The following is a 15,000-nucleotide window of genomic DNA, read 5'->3' on the forward strand; positions in this document are numbered from 1 at the left end:
TCATATTAGCTTTGAAAAGTTGATAATTCATGGTTAGAGTTATACAATTTCCATAGCAACCAGTACCTTTTTCCCTCTCCACCCAAATCTAACGTTATTATGTTATCACTCGTCTAGACCCAGGAAGCAGTCTCATTTTATTAGTAGGGTAATTGTTGTTGTTATTAGCAGCAGCAGCAGCAGTAGTAGTAGGCCTAGTAGAAATAGTTTGCCTATAATAATAATAGACAACAGGAATAGGCTATCAGTTCACCACTGTTTTATCTTGGGCAAGCTTGGAGACGCAGTGGTTTCTATAGCAACCACTATATCATGTTTAGGATGCTACGGCTCTTGATTGGGTCAGTTGTATCTTGAACTTTCGCATTGATTTAGAACATGTTTGATGCCGGGCGTATATACCGGGCGAGAAATAATGTATGCCTCTCAAATGTGTCTTGGCCAATCACAATCGAGTATTCACACAAGCCATTGTATAAATATATATATTTTATAAATTATATATAAATATACATATATATATATATATATATATATATAATTTATGCTTCTTGAAAAGTGTCGCTCGACAAAAAAAAGTGTCGCTCGACATGTAACATTTATGCTTCGGGCGACACTTCGCGTCATCTCTATGGCACCGTCAAAACACTCAAAAAAACCGTCAAAACACTTTTGACGTCACGCACCGATGGATTTTTCTAATGTTGCTGACTCCGTCACATATTGTCGCTCAAATGTGATTGGATAGCTGGATAGAAGGCTTGTGCGTTGCCATGGATATGCTTGTTCCTCAGCCTTGTTTTAGTTTTGGCTGTCATTTGACGTTTGGCTGTCAAGGAAGGAGCAGAGGAACGTCTCTCCCAGCTTGTGAGGAGAGACGTCTATACAATTCATCCCTGCCCCTTCAGAGATGCCCGAGTACTGCAGAAAAGAATGAAAACAAACCACAATGAAAACCGCTCTCTGAATAACCTCTTTACCTCAGATTAAACTCTTTCCCTCAGAATTCTCTCAGAATGACAACAAACCCGCAACAAAATCAATAGGGTCTGGCTGCAGACCTCCACCATCAATAGGGTCTGGCTGCAGACCTCCACCACGGGACCCTTCCGGAAGCTCCACTACAGGACCCGGAAAGTTTATTTTTTGCTTTTTTTTTTTTTTTTTTAGATGAGACAGTTCGGGGTGTAATCACATGTTAAATCACACCTGTTTTTGCGCAGATATCCTAAAATGAATTTAGTTTTAGTTTAGGTTAGTTTTAACATCTAATAAGTTCACACGATGGACCCGTTTTTTCAGATGGGGGAGGGGTTGGGGTGGAATTACATTTTAAATTACATGTGTTGTTTGTGCAGATGGAATGCAATTAATTTTGTTTTCATTTAACATCCAATATTTGATATTATATTGTTAGCTAGTTAACTTTATTTGACATGGACATTACAATAGCATATGAGTGATTTTGGAGATTACTACGAAATACCACAGCTACAAATGCAAAGACATATACAAAAATACACCCACAGATATATATGCAAACCTTCGCTAAAAGTGTCAGCTAAATGACTGTAAATGACTGTAATGTAATAATGTAATGTAATATACTATATGCTAATTCTATACTATCATGCTAAATTACTTTGTTTGATAGATTCACCATAGTTTATAAAGTAGGCTAGATCTAACATACTAAATTCTCCATCACTGGCACCCATGGTGGAAACCAAGGGGCGAATTCACTAAAGGATTGCGCAGCTTTTCCTGACGCAAAGCCTGTGCAAATAAGTCAAAAATTATGTTTGCTATTCACAAAGCCCTCGCAAAGGGTGAAATACGGTGTTAACTGCGTTGCCTTCGTCATTGCGTTTCTCTGCGCCGGTGTTATTAGCTCATATTTAAATTAGGTAATATGGGCGGAGAATGTTCCCCTTTCTATGCAAATGAACATTATTGCAAAACCCGCCCAATTCACAAAGATCGGCGCAAATTGCCTCACGCAGTTAAAGTGAAATTAATACCGTTTTCAGAAACGTGGTGGTATTTAAGCGCAAGGGGTGTGTCGCGGCCAGCCTGTCCGCTGATCATGGCAGCAGTGATTGTTGCGAGGCGAATTCGGCATCGCAATGCCAGGCGTGCATGCTCATGTTCGTGAGAGAATATTTAGAAGAAGGTCACTTTTTGATTTAACACTAGAACCACCGTGGTAGCTGATGGACACCAGAGCGCGCAGCTCTTCAGCAAACTGGAGGATGAAGTCGCGTCTGGGGAGGCTCAGTTGACTATGCGTCTCTCCACCCGTCCCCAGCGAGTCAACACTCCTCCAATGAATAATACTTATATATAATAGCCTACATAGCACGAAACTGTGCGTATAATAGTCTATACGCGAAACTGCGCATTCCCTATAGCTGTTCATTGAACGGCTGGGGGCCGATATAGGTATAAATAAATAAAAACATAGCCTACACAATATTTTTTTTCTTTGAATGGTCTTGAAAATATTTTGCATTTGTATCATAGGTGACGGCAGGTATCATCTTCAGCCATGGATGATGACTCCCGTGCGTAATCCTTCCAACGTTGGAGAGGCGGCGTACAACTGGGCTCACATCAGGACGCGCGGTGTGATTGGGTGCACATTTGGAATCCTGAAAAGCCGTTTAGATGCCTAGATCGTACCGGTGGGGCAATGTTATACACTCCCCCAAAAGTATGCCAGATCATCGTGCTGCAACTTGCATAACATAAAATGACAATTTTTCCTTTGTTCGTCTTTTAAAATCATTCCACCTCCGTTTGCAGTCTTCCGCGTTTACACACACAAATGGCACTGACTGATTGGGAAATTAAACCCCAAATATGATTTTTTGCTGCAGTCGTGATATTTTTTGCGGAAAGCTGTGAGACATGTTTTTGAACCTCGTCCGTGAGGCCTTCAAGTTCGCGGTCTGAAAATCGTATCTTTCTTTTTCTGTCTGCCATCGTCCAATGATATGCATACGAGTTGTATGCGCTGTATGTGCAGTATTTATAGTCATTTCCTATATCAGCAGCAAATTGCACTCAGCCGCAAACACCGAATGGGCGTGTTTGCGCTGGGATATTATTAGCGCAATGTCTTTAGTGAATAGGTTTTTAAAACGGAGCACATAGCGGGCGCAACTGACGCGCAATATAATGGTGCAATTAGCGGGCGCAATTTGCTTTAGTGAATTCGCCCCCAAGTGTATAGATGAAGACACTGAAATACACTTAACCTCTACTTTGTAGATTGATTCACCACTCTTTAACTATGTATGACTATGTAGACTGACGGGATGTCAGTTGACGCTCGTATGCCTGTTTGTATGTCTGTATATTGTCAGTGTTTGTTTATGTGGACCACAGGAAGACTAGCAACAGCTGTCGCTGAAGCTGATGGTGATCCGGATAAAGAATAAAGAATGAAGAATGTGATCATGGCCACGTCCTCCATGGTTTAGGTACAGTAGCTGTGGTGTCTGTACAGTACATAGTTGAGGTGATAGAGGTTGTTTGGTGAGGTGTTAAGGGCTGGTTGGTGAGTGAGATGTTTGGTGAGGTGTTAAGGGCTGGTTGGTGAGTGAGATGTTTGGTGAGGTGTTAAGGGCTGGTTGGTGAGTGAGATGTTTGGTGAGGTGTTAAGGGCTGGTTGGTGAGTGAGATGTTTGGTGAGGTGTTAAGGGTTGATTGGTGAGGTGTTTCGAGGTCACTGTTATTATTGGGCCAATTTACAGTTAATTAGGCCTACTACATTCACACCACAAATACCATGCAATTAGCGACCTGAACACATCACAATTACACACACACACACACACACACACACACACACACACACACACACACACACAGCTCTTGCTTGATGCTCAATGAATAATGCAGACCAGAGTCTGTCTGGAAAGAGATGAGAGAGATGAGAGGGGGAGGACAGGTGACGGGGGGATGAGAGGTTGAGGAGAGGACAGGAAGGGAGGAGGAGTTGAGAGGACAGGAAGGGAGGAGGAGTTGAGGAGAGGACAGGAACGGAGGAGGAGTTGAGGAGAGGACAGGAAGGGAGGAGGAGTTGAGGAGAGGACAGGAACGGAGGAGGAGTTGAGGAGAGGACAGGAAGGGAGGAGGAGTTGAGAGGACAGGAACGGAGCAGGAGTTGAGAGGACAGGAAGGGAGGAGGAGTTGAGGAGAGGACAGGAAGGGAGGAGGAGTTGAGAGGACAAGAACGGAGGAGGAGTTGAGAGGACAGGAAGGGAGGAGGAGTTGAGGAGAGGACAGGAAGGGAGGAGAAGTTGAGAGGACAGGAAGGGAGGAGGAGTTGAGGAGAGGACAGGAAGGGAGGAGGAGTTGAGGAGAGGACAGGAACGGAGGAGGAGTTGAGGAGAGGACAGGAAGGGAGGAGGAGTTGAGGAGAGGACAGGAACGGAGGAGGAGTTGAGGAGAGGACAGGAAGGGAGGAGGAGTTGAGAGGACAGGAACGGAGCAGGAGTTGAGAGGACAGGAAGGGAGGAGGAGTTGAGGAGAGGACAGGAAGGGAGGAGGAGTTGAGAGGACAAGAACGGAGGAGGAGTTGAGAGGACAGGAAGGGAGGAGGAGTTGAGGAGAGGACAGGAAGGGAGGAGGAGTTGAGAGGACAAGAACGGAGGAGGAGTTGAGAGGACAGGAAGGGAGGAGGAGTTGAGGAGAGGACAGGAAGGGAGGAGAAGTTGAGAGGACAGGAAGGGAGGAGGAGTTGAGGAGAGGACAGGAAGGGAGGAGGAGTTGAGGAGAGGACAGGAACGGAGGAGGAGTTGAGGAGAGGACAGGAAGGGAGGAGGAGTTGAGGAGAGGACAGGAAGGGAGGAGGAGTTGAGAGGACAGGAACGGAGGAGGAGTTGAGGAGAGGACAGGAAGGGAGGTGGAGTTGAGGAGAGGACAGGAACGGAGGAGGAGTTGAGGTTGCAGAGGTGAGCAGAGGCATACGAGACACGGAAGAGAAGCAGAGAAGTGAGAGAGAGACGTTAGACAAGAGGGGGGAGGAGAGGTGGAGGAGGAAGGGATGAGGAGGAAGGGATGAGGTAAAAGAAGGAAACTTACATCTTAAAAGACCAAGTCTCTTTCCGTTTGTCCGACCGTGCATCGATCCATACATCAGTCTATTCATACCTCTCTTCCTCCCTCTCTCCCTGCCTCCATCCCTCTCTCCCTCCCTCCATCCCTCTCCCCCTTCCTCCATCCCTCCCTCTCTCCCTCCCTTTCTCCCACCCTCCCCCCTCCCTCCCTCCCTCCCTCCCTCCCTCACTCACGTGGTCTGGTCGTTGGTGAACTCCAGCTCCCCCCTCGCGTCCTCGAAGTCCACGCCCCCTCCCTGGGCCGTCCCCGCCTCCGTGTGGTAGGGCAGGATGACGGTGCCGCGCGCGCCGGAGTTCCGCACCACCGTCACCTCCATGGTGCCCACGCTCTCGCTGGTGCGCACCGTGCGCTCGCCGAACGTGAAGATGCCGGCGTGGTCGTCGTCCAGGATGGTAACGGTGGCGACCAGGGGCTCGACCAGCCGGCCCTTGGGGGCGGAGCCGGCCTCGTCGCTCTCGAACATGCCCTCGGCATCGCCCACACGCAGGTTGAGCAGGCGCACAAAGAAGTGCTCGTCTTCCTCGAAGATGTCGTCGTCTATGATGCCCACCTGGGGGAGAGGGGGAGGGGGGGGGCGGCGTGAGACAGGATGTGTGGAAACAGGAAACACACAGACAGGAAACGCACACAGACAGGAAACACACACACAGAGGACCTTGAGAATGTCTGAGACCGTGGTCATTTTTAAGCGAGATCTTAAAACATACCTTTTTAACATTGCTGTTACCACGTAGTTTTACTTGCTTTAATATCTTAGGGACAAATCCACAAAAGGATTGCAAAGCGCGTGCGAATGAGACAAAAAAAAAGCATCTAATCCACAAAGCACACGCAAAGGTTGAACAGTATTGCAAACTGCACCGATGAGCAAATAGCTCCACGGCTGCGCCAGGCTCATTTGAATGTATGTAAATTAAGTACTTCTGTGTAAAATTGCCCCAAATAAGCTTTGCGTCTGATCCACAAAGACCATGAGCTAACTGCCACACGCGGTTAGGGAGGTGAAAATACCGGTTTTTAAAAACTCCAGCAGTCAGCGCGCACTATCTCCTTCTGTCTCTCCTCAGAACTTGTGAAGATTAAATTATATTGAATTGATATTGGATGATATTACGGGCAAAATATATATACGGTAGAGGGGGATTTCAAAAAAAAAATTCAGCCAGTTGCGATGCACAGAAAAACTGATATTTTCTGCAAAAAAGTTTGGTCTGTCGTTTTCATTATGAATCCTGAAATATGGAGAAAAGCTTGAAACACTGAGGAAAGATCCAACTATATACAAGAACAAATTGCATTCAGCTGGTGGTGCAACTCATCTAAGTGGCTGACATGCCCGGGCTCTCCAGGGATCATGGCAGCAGTTATTGTAGCCAGACGAAGTGCCAGGCGTGCGTAAGAACGTGTACATGGCTAATTGCAATCATGGGCGCAAATTGCACACAGTTGGCAAATTTGTTGGCGTGTTTGCCCGGGCACATCATTAGAGCGCATTCAAGCGCATTGTGTTGCCTCTGGGTATGAAATGCGCTATACAAATAAAGCTTTGATTGATTGATTAGAGCAAAATCTCTTGTGGATATCGTGCTAAATTGGAGCAGATTGCTGTTGCAACTGCTGTGGAAAATTTCAAGCTATAATATATATTATTATAATCTATTCTTTGTGGATTTGGGCCATAGTGTTCTTCATTTGCATTCTGTTTTTATAGTTTTTATTCTATTTTATCTTATCTTCTTTTATGTAAAGCACTATGTGCTACATTGATATGTATGAAGGGTGCTGTATGACACCCACACATGCATCACGGTGACCCATGAAATGCTTCTCTGCGCTTAACCCACCCTTTCATCCTTCCCTCACTCTTTCATCCTTCCCTCACCCTTTCATTCCTCCCTCACCCTGGGGGTTCAGTGTCTTGCTCAAGGACACTTCGGCACACTGCCAGGAGCTGGAATTGAACCGGGGACCTTCCGATCCCCAGCCGGCCACTCTACCTCCCGAGCTGCGTGCCAAATACATATCTGTCCACATAATGTACCGTACCACTCCTAACCCTGCAGACCTGAGAAGAATAGAGCAGGTGGATCAATGATAGATTTCCATTTTGCCAAGCAAAGGGGCGGAGGGGTAAGGTACAGCTGAGCTATTACCACAGTGACTGTGATACAGCAGCCCATTATCAATCCACTCAAGTCTGTGGGGAGGAGGATGTGAGTTGTTTCTCAATAGGGCTCCTTGTATGTCCTCAACTCACTCACCCTCTCTCTCTCCTTCTCTCTGTCTGTCTCTTTCTCTCTCTCTCTCTCTCTCTTTCTACCTACAGTTCCCTCCATGGAGGTCCTGAAGAGCCAGGAAAACAGACAGTCAAGCTAACAGCGTCTCCATGGACAGGACTACTTCAAAAGTTTGCCCCTGCTGTCAATGGCGATGCCCACGCACAGAAGGACTGTGAGTGTCCGTCTTCCGAGAACAAGACTCTAGAGCTCTGGGTTCACAGAGTCCCTGCTAATCTGCTGCTACAAGACAATCCCTTTATAGTGAAGGTAATTTGAGGACACAATCAAACGATGATTAGCCGTGCCTGGGGCCGGTTGGCATGAGCTGGGCTGTGGTAAGGCTGTGGTAAGGCTAGGGCTTATCAAGGGCTTAGTGGGTTCACGCAGAGCGAACAAAAGGGGCACCGCGGTGGCGACTTCCTGTCCTACCGGGGCGGAGGAGGGAGGCGGAGCTCAAACCCTCACCTTAATCTCCTTGCGCGTGTCACCGGGCTTGAACACCAGCGTTCCCTCGGCGTACTCATAGTCGGAGCCGGCGTTCGCCGAGCCGTCCTCGGTCCTGTAGTCCACGTAGAAGGTGTTCTCGCCGGCCCCGCCCGCGCAGACCACCGCCAGCCTCAGCACGCCGCAGTTCTCCATGCACTGGCTGTGGGCGCTCTCGAAGGCGATGCGGCTGCAGACCGTGGCGTCCTCCTCCTCCTCGGGGACCACGTCGTCGGCAGCGGCGGCGCGCCGGGCGTTGTCGGCGGCGTGCCTCTTGAGGACGTTTCCGGCGCCGATCATCATGCGCGTGGCCTGGATGCGGTAGAAGGCGCGGCTCTTCTGCTGGTGGAGCAGGGCATAGTAGTTGGCCAGCTCCATCAGCTGGTCCAGCTCCTTGTCCGGGTACTTCTGCTTCAGCTCCTTCAGAATGCGGATCACCTGGAGGAGGAGAGGAGGAGGAGAGGAAAGGGATTAAGATAGATAGGAGGAGAAAAGAAAAGCGCATGGTCCTCTACGGTACCGGGGGAATGGTGCAAACTGCAGCCGAAAGTGCCACGACACGCCACGAAACAATGTTGCAATTATATAGCACCCATTGTTTCCTATGGAAGCACGCACACTGGCGTCGTTCCGCCTGCGGCTGACAATGTCACCCCAGGATTGATTTAGACTCGGCTCTATTTTTATGGAATATGGCAGCCGATACATGTGGCAATCCAACCTAAACCTGTCTATTAAATCTAGGCCCATATAAAAGTAAGCTAATAACTGAAAGTTAAATATTTTAGGATATTCCCATCTCTTCCATGTCCTTCTCATGTTCCATGTTGTTTGTTTTGATAAAATGTACATCTAGAACTAGCATATCATGTTCCTTGAAGTAGCCAATTATCAGACTAGCACTACAGATCCCAGAGGATATTTAATTTAGCTATTCAACGCTGTGTTTGAACATAATCTCATGGGAGGCCTTTAGAGCTTTGGGTAGCCTTTATTTAAACGGTTATTTTAGACTACACAGTTTAACGTCAAAAAATAGGCTATAGCTATAGCTAGGCTACTAATGTTAAAATGTTGAATTAATTGCTGAAGTGCAGAAATATCTGATGATGTAGTGTATGATCCTCAGTCCAAATATTATAAGGACAGAGTGTGAGAAGAGACAGCTGCTGGTGTGCGATTGTTGAAGTTGTGGGATTATCAGGTAAAGCAGTTGTGGGATTATCAGGTAAAGCAGTTGTGGGATTATCAGGTAAAGCAGTTGTGGGATTATCAGGTAAAGCAGTTGTGGGATTATCAGGTAAAGCAGCCTACTCAATGTGTTGGGCAGTCTTGACCTTGAATTTGAACTTAGAGTAGCGTTAGATAGAGTAACGCTAGCTGGTACGGTAACCGCGGTATTACGGTAACCGCAGTATTTTTTGGTCACGCGGTAACCTTGGGACTGGCTTGGTAAAACCGTAGGCTAAACTTACTGTTCTGGACTGGTCAGATGTCTTAGTTATATCAAGCTAACTATTGGCATCGGTGTGCTTATCGGTGTCATATTTATTCAGTTTAAGTAATTTACAATCGAGCTAGCTAACCACCTTTAGCTCAATTGGCTCAGTTGCTGGTTAGCGATGAGAGGCGGAGTCCCAGCCCAGCTGATAACCCTCCGTTGCGGGTTGGGGGGATGCAACGGTCGGCTGGGATCCTGCCTCTCATAGCTAACCAGCTACTGGTCACGTAGGGCGCATGTTCAATCCACACTAGTCACGTAGCTTTCCGTTGCCCTGGAGGTCCACCCGTCTGTGAGCGCAACAGAGGATGCCTGGGATAATTCACTGACAACTTTTGCCTTTTCCTGCTCATAAAGATTTGGCACAATCTTCTCAGCAAAGTGGATGTGCGACGTAACGTGGCTCAAGCACATCCAATATGTTTAAACCCCTTGTTTTGCACAACGGAATATGGCTTCATGTCTGCAGCTATACACCCCAATAATACCTTTTGTAATAGCTTTAGCCCAGTCGGATTCTTAAGCTAAGGGCTGCTTAAATGCCGTGGTGATGAGCGGTTGTTGAGCAGGAGGTTACCGCTGGCAGCGCCTGACTAGTGTGGATTGAACATGCGCCCCACGTGACCACGTCGCCTACATCCTTTTTTGTTTTATTATTTTTTATAAATCTATCCGCAGACCACATGCGTGCCGAACCGTAGAGAGATTTTCTGTAACTAGATGTCAGAACCATCTAGCCTAGATCTGCACCCCACCCCCCCCTCTTGTCCTCCCATCGTTTCTTTCCATTCTCTCCTTCATCATCTCTTCTTTCTCTTCCTCTTCTGTCGTTTTTTATTTTTTAGACCTGTCACTTCTTTCATCCAGTCTCCTGCCGTAGAAGCGCAGCATCAGAGATCAGACCTGGGGCCTCATTTATCAAAGAGCGTGTAAATTCTGGTGTAAAAGAGGGCGTACGACGAAAACGCGGAAAATGCACAATGTAGCGTACGACGAGAATATTTACACGATTTTCGGATCTATCAAAAATGTCGTATGCCCTTTTCTGCACGGTAAATCCGAGACCGGCGGGGAAGAGAGCGTACGCGCACGCGCCCCGTGTTCCGCCCCCTCCACGCCCTAATCCAACCATATATGGTCACAACCGTGAGTGGACAAACGTGGTTTCCCGGAAGGAACCGGCTTAAAAAGGTAGCGTGGAGCACCCAGGCGGGACAATGAAACATGGAACGAAGAGCAAAGAAGAGGAACTTTTCGGAGACGGAGGTGCATGTGCTAGTTGGTGAGGTCCACGTGAGGAAGGCAATCCTCTTCGGAAGGTATAAATCGCCTACGTTTGTCTGTTTGCTCCTACAGCTTAGTAGCCTACTTTAGCTACGTGTTGTGCATCTAGGATTGGGCATACACGGACATAGCCTACTGTAACATGTGGCTGCGAGTGAAGCAAACATTCCCAACATCATGTGGCCGGCTATGATTGATTTAGGACCACAAACATGTAACAATAACCCCAGATGATCACTTCATAATGTTGGACCACATTAGACATTGTCCCCCATGGGAGATTAATACTCATCTAAATCACCCGGTAAATCACAGCATTTATTTGACTGCCAACAGAAAAACATATCAAATGAATATGGCTGCACAATGAAATGTTTAATGCATAATCAAGTTCACAGACAAACTCAAAGAAAATGATTGAAATTGTTTCTCCAGACTCTGACGTGGGGTGGGACTCAGAGGAGGGGGAGTCTGCAGTGGTCCTGGACCTGACGGTCATGCCCCCGCGAGTTGCAGCCTCCAGTGCCTCCACCTTCTTATCAGCTTTGAATATATATCTTGGCAAACATAACACGGGATGATGTACAAGGAGGGGACAGATACCTAGTGAAAGTACTATTGGTTGCTAGTAATAAGACAATAACGAGGGCTTGGTATAAGGTGGAACGCCCAACCAAGGAGCAGTGGCTGGGTGTTGTGGAGGAGATGTATGTTAGGGAGAGGTTCACGCATGCATTGAGGATGCAGGAAGGAAAGTTTGAAGGGAGATGGGAAAAATGGATGGATTATAGAAGGAAGTGTGATGATACCACTAATATTAAAATTGTCATATTTGAGTAAGAAAAAAAAGCTGCATGGATGGATGTACCCATAAGCTGTTATTGTAGGTTTTTATGTTTTATTGTATTGTCGTTGTATGGATGGAAAATGCTAATAAAGATTAAAAGTAAATAAGACAAAGAATATGTATCTTGGCTATGGACACACCAACAAGCCAGCCGTCACGCGCAGCGCCTGCCTCCAGTCTAGCCCTACCCTGCTGTGCGCCAGGATGAGTCATGCGTGGAGCCAGGCCACCGTGCCACTACACTTGTGATGAGCATGTCGGCGTCACATATGATTTGGGTATTTCTAGTGTGCACATTTTAGCGATTCACATAGACGTATTCATTCACTGATGGTGCCCTTATGTGGGTGCAGTCGCCATCGCCGTCACCTCTTTGGAGTTCTATCTCGGCTAGTAGGCCGAGTAGCGCCGGATTCATTTAGGCTCGCATTACGCACAGGAGGACTGTCATTTATATGCTTACCAAAGAGCAAACAGGTCCACATGATCACATATTAATGACAATCTAATTGGTCAATTATTGCCGTTTGATGGAGTGCCTGCATTAGGTGTGTGACATATAGCGCGGAAAGGTTTGGGACAGCGCATAGGTTCATTTTGGGGAACAAATCCATATCGGAGCATGAATGAGCCGGTTAGAGGACACGTCTAATCTTGCATTGCGATATATGTTTGTGCTGAATTGGCCTAGTAGCCTACATGATTGTGCGTTCATGAACTGTCGCTCTTATTCTCTCCGTCAAACATAGTAATTCACCGACGCACCACCGGCGTCGCCAGTTCCCCCTGTGTTCAAGAAGGGCGTAGAACACCGTGTAAATCGGTACGCCAACTGGAGAGGTGTCCTACAAAAGCGCGGAGAAAGGCGACTAAATTTTCGCCCTTACGGCTTGATAAATCGCAATGTGGGGGGGGCAAATGGCGTACGCCTGAACTCGCGAAAAAGACCGTGTAAAAGAAGGCGTACCTCAATGATAAATGAGGCCCCAGGGCTCTCTGCTCAGCCTCTTTCCTTCTTCTCACTTCTCAACACACCATCTATACCCACAGACCTCCTCTATCACTGCTCAACACACCATCTATACCCACAGACCCCCTCTATCACTGCTCAACACAACATCTATACCCACAGACCTCCTCTATCACTGCTCAACACACCATCTATACCCACAGACCTCCTCTATCACTGCTCAACACACCATCTATACCCACAGACCTCCTCTATCACTGCTCAACACACCATCTATACCCACAGACCTCCTCTATCACTGCTCAACACACATCTATACCCACAGACCTCCTCTATCACTGCTCACACCATCTATACCCACAGACCTCCTCTATCACTGCTCAACACACCGTCTATACCCACAGACCTCCTCTATCACTGCTCAACACACCATCTATACCCACAGACCTCCTCTATCACTGCTCAACACACCATCTATACCCACAGACCTCCTCTATCACTGCTCAACACGCCATCTATACCCACAGACCTCCTCTATCACTGCTCAACACACCATCTATACCCACAGACCTCCTCTATCACTGCTCAACACACCATCTATACCCACAGCTCCTCTATCACTGCTCAACACACCATCTAAATCCACAGACCTCCTCTATCACTGCTCAACACGCCATCTATACCCACAGCTCCTCTATCACTGCTCAACACACCATCTATACCCACAGACCTCCTCTATCACTGCTCACACCATCTATACCCACAGACCTCCTCTATCACTGCTCACACCATCTATACCCACAGACCTCCTCTATCACTGCTCCACACACCATCTATACCCACAGACCTCCTCTATCACTGCTCACACCATCTATACCCACAGACCTCCTCTATCACTGCTCAACACACCATCTATACCCACAGACCTCCTCTATCACTGCTCAACACACCGTCTATACCCACAGACCTCCTCTATCACTGCTCAACACACCATCTATACCCACAGACCTCCTCTATCACTGCTCAACACACATCTATACCCACAGACCTCCTCTATCACTACTCAACACACCATCTAAACCCACATACCTCCTCTATCACTACTCAACACACCGTCTATACCCACAGACCTCCTCTATCACTGCTCAACACACCATCTATACCCACAGACCTCCTCTATCACTGCTCACAGCATCTATACCCACAGACCTCCTCTATCACTGCTCAACACACCATCTATACCCACAGACCTCCTCTATCACTGCTCAACACACCATCTATACCCACAGACCTCCTCTATCACTGCTCAACACGCCATCTATACCCACAGACCTCCTCTATCACTGCTCACACCATCTATACCCACAGACCTCCTCTATCACTGCTCAACACACCATCTATACCCACAGACCTCCTCTATCACTACTCAACACACCATCTAAACCCACAGACCTCCTCTATCACTGCTCAACACACCATCTATACCCACAGACCTCCTCTATCACTGCTCAACACGCCATCTATACCCACAGACCTCCTCTATCACTGCTCAACACACGGTCTATACCCACAGACCTCCTCTATCACTGCTCAACACACCATCTATACCCACAGACCTCCTCTATCATTGCTCAACACACCGTCTATACCCACAGACCTCCTCTATCACTGCTCAACACACCGTCTATACCCACAGACCTCCTCTATCATTGCTCAACACACCGTCTATACCCACAGACCTCCTCTATCACTGCTCAACACGCCATCAATACCCACAGCTCCTCTATCACTGCTCAACACACCATCTATACCCACAGACCTCCTCTATCACTACTCAACACACCATCTATACCCACAGACCTCCTATATCACTACTCAACACACCGTCTATACCCACAGACCTCCTCTATCACTGCTCAACACACCATCTATACCCACAGACCTCCTCTATCACTGCTCAACACACCATCTATACCCACAGACCTCCTCTATCACTGCTCAACACACCATCTATACCCACAGACCTCCTCTATCACTGCTCAACACACCATCTATACCCACAGACCTCCTCTATCACTGCTCAACACACCATCTATACCCACAGACCTCCTCTATCACTGCTCAACACACCGTCTATACCCACAGACCTCCTCTATCACTGCTCACACCATCTATACCCACAGACCTCCTCTATCACTGCTCAACACACCGTCTTTACCCACAGACCTCCTCTATCACTGCTCAACACACCATCTATACCCACAGACCTCCTCTATCACTGCTCAACACACCATCTATACCCACATACCTCCTCTATCACTACTGAATAGTGGTGCAACAGATCATCGTTGATCCGTGATTGTAAGGAAAGCAGAAGCACTTTAAATTAAAATCAAAAAACTGTACACATCAGAAATGTGTTTAATAAATGCTATGGTGTTTTTTCCTAAGTACAAATCTTCTTCCTCTTTAAATTTTGTTTTAAAACTGTGTTTAATACCGTGATATA

At 47.3% G+C, this 15,000-nt stretch overlaps 1 pseudogene across 1 annotated transcript in view; it reads right to left on the reverse strand.

The window, feature by feature from the left end:
• The window catches only part of LOC311308566 (sodium/calcium exchanger 2-like), a 23,865-nt pseudogene that overhangs the window by 5,457 nt on the left and 3,408 nt on the right, over positions 1-15,000 (reverse strand). The window contains exons 4-5 of the transcript in view: positions 7,872-8,327; positions 5,301-5,677 (exon numbers count right to left, since the gene is read on the reverse strand). The product of the transcript in view is annotated as a sodium/calcium exchanger 2-like (transcript). The remainder of the gene's footprint in view (positions 1-5,300; positions 5,678-7,871; positions 8,328-15,000) is intronic.

This window comes from Borostomias antarcticus (genome assembly GCF_949987555.1).
Source record: "Borostomias antarcticus genome assembly, chromosome: 1".
NCBI classification, from domain to species: domain Eukaryota; kingdom Metazoa; phylum Chordata; class Actinopteri; order Stomiiformes; family Stomiidae; genus Borostomias; species Borostomias antarcticus.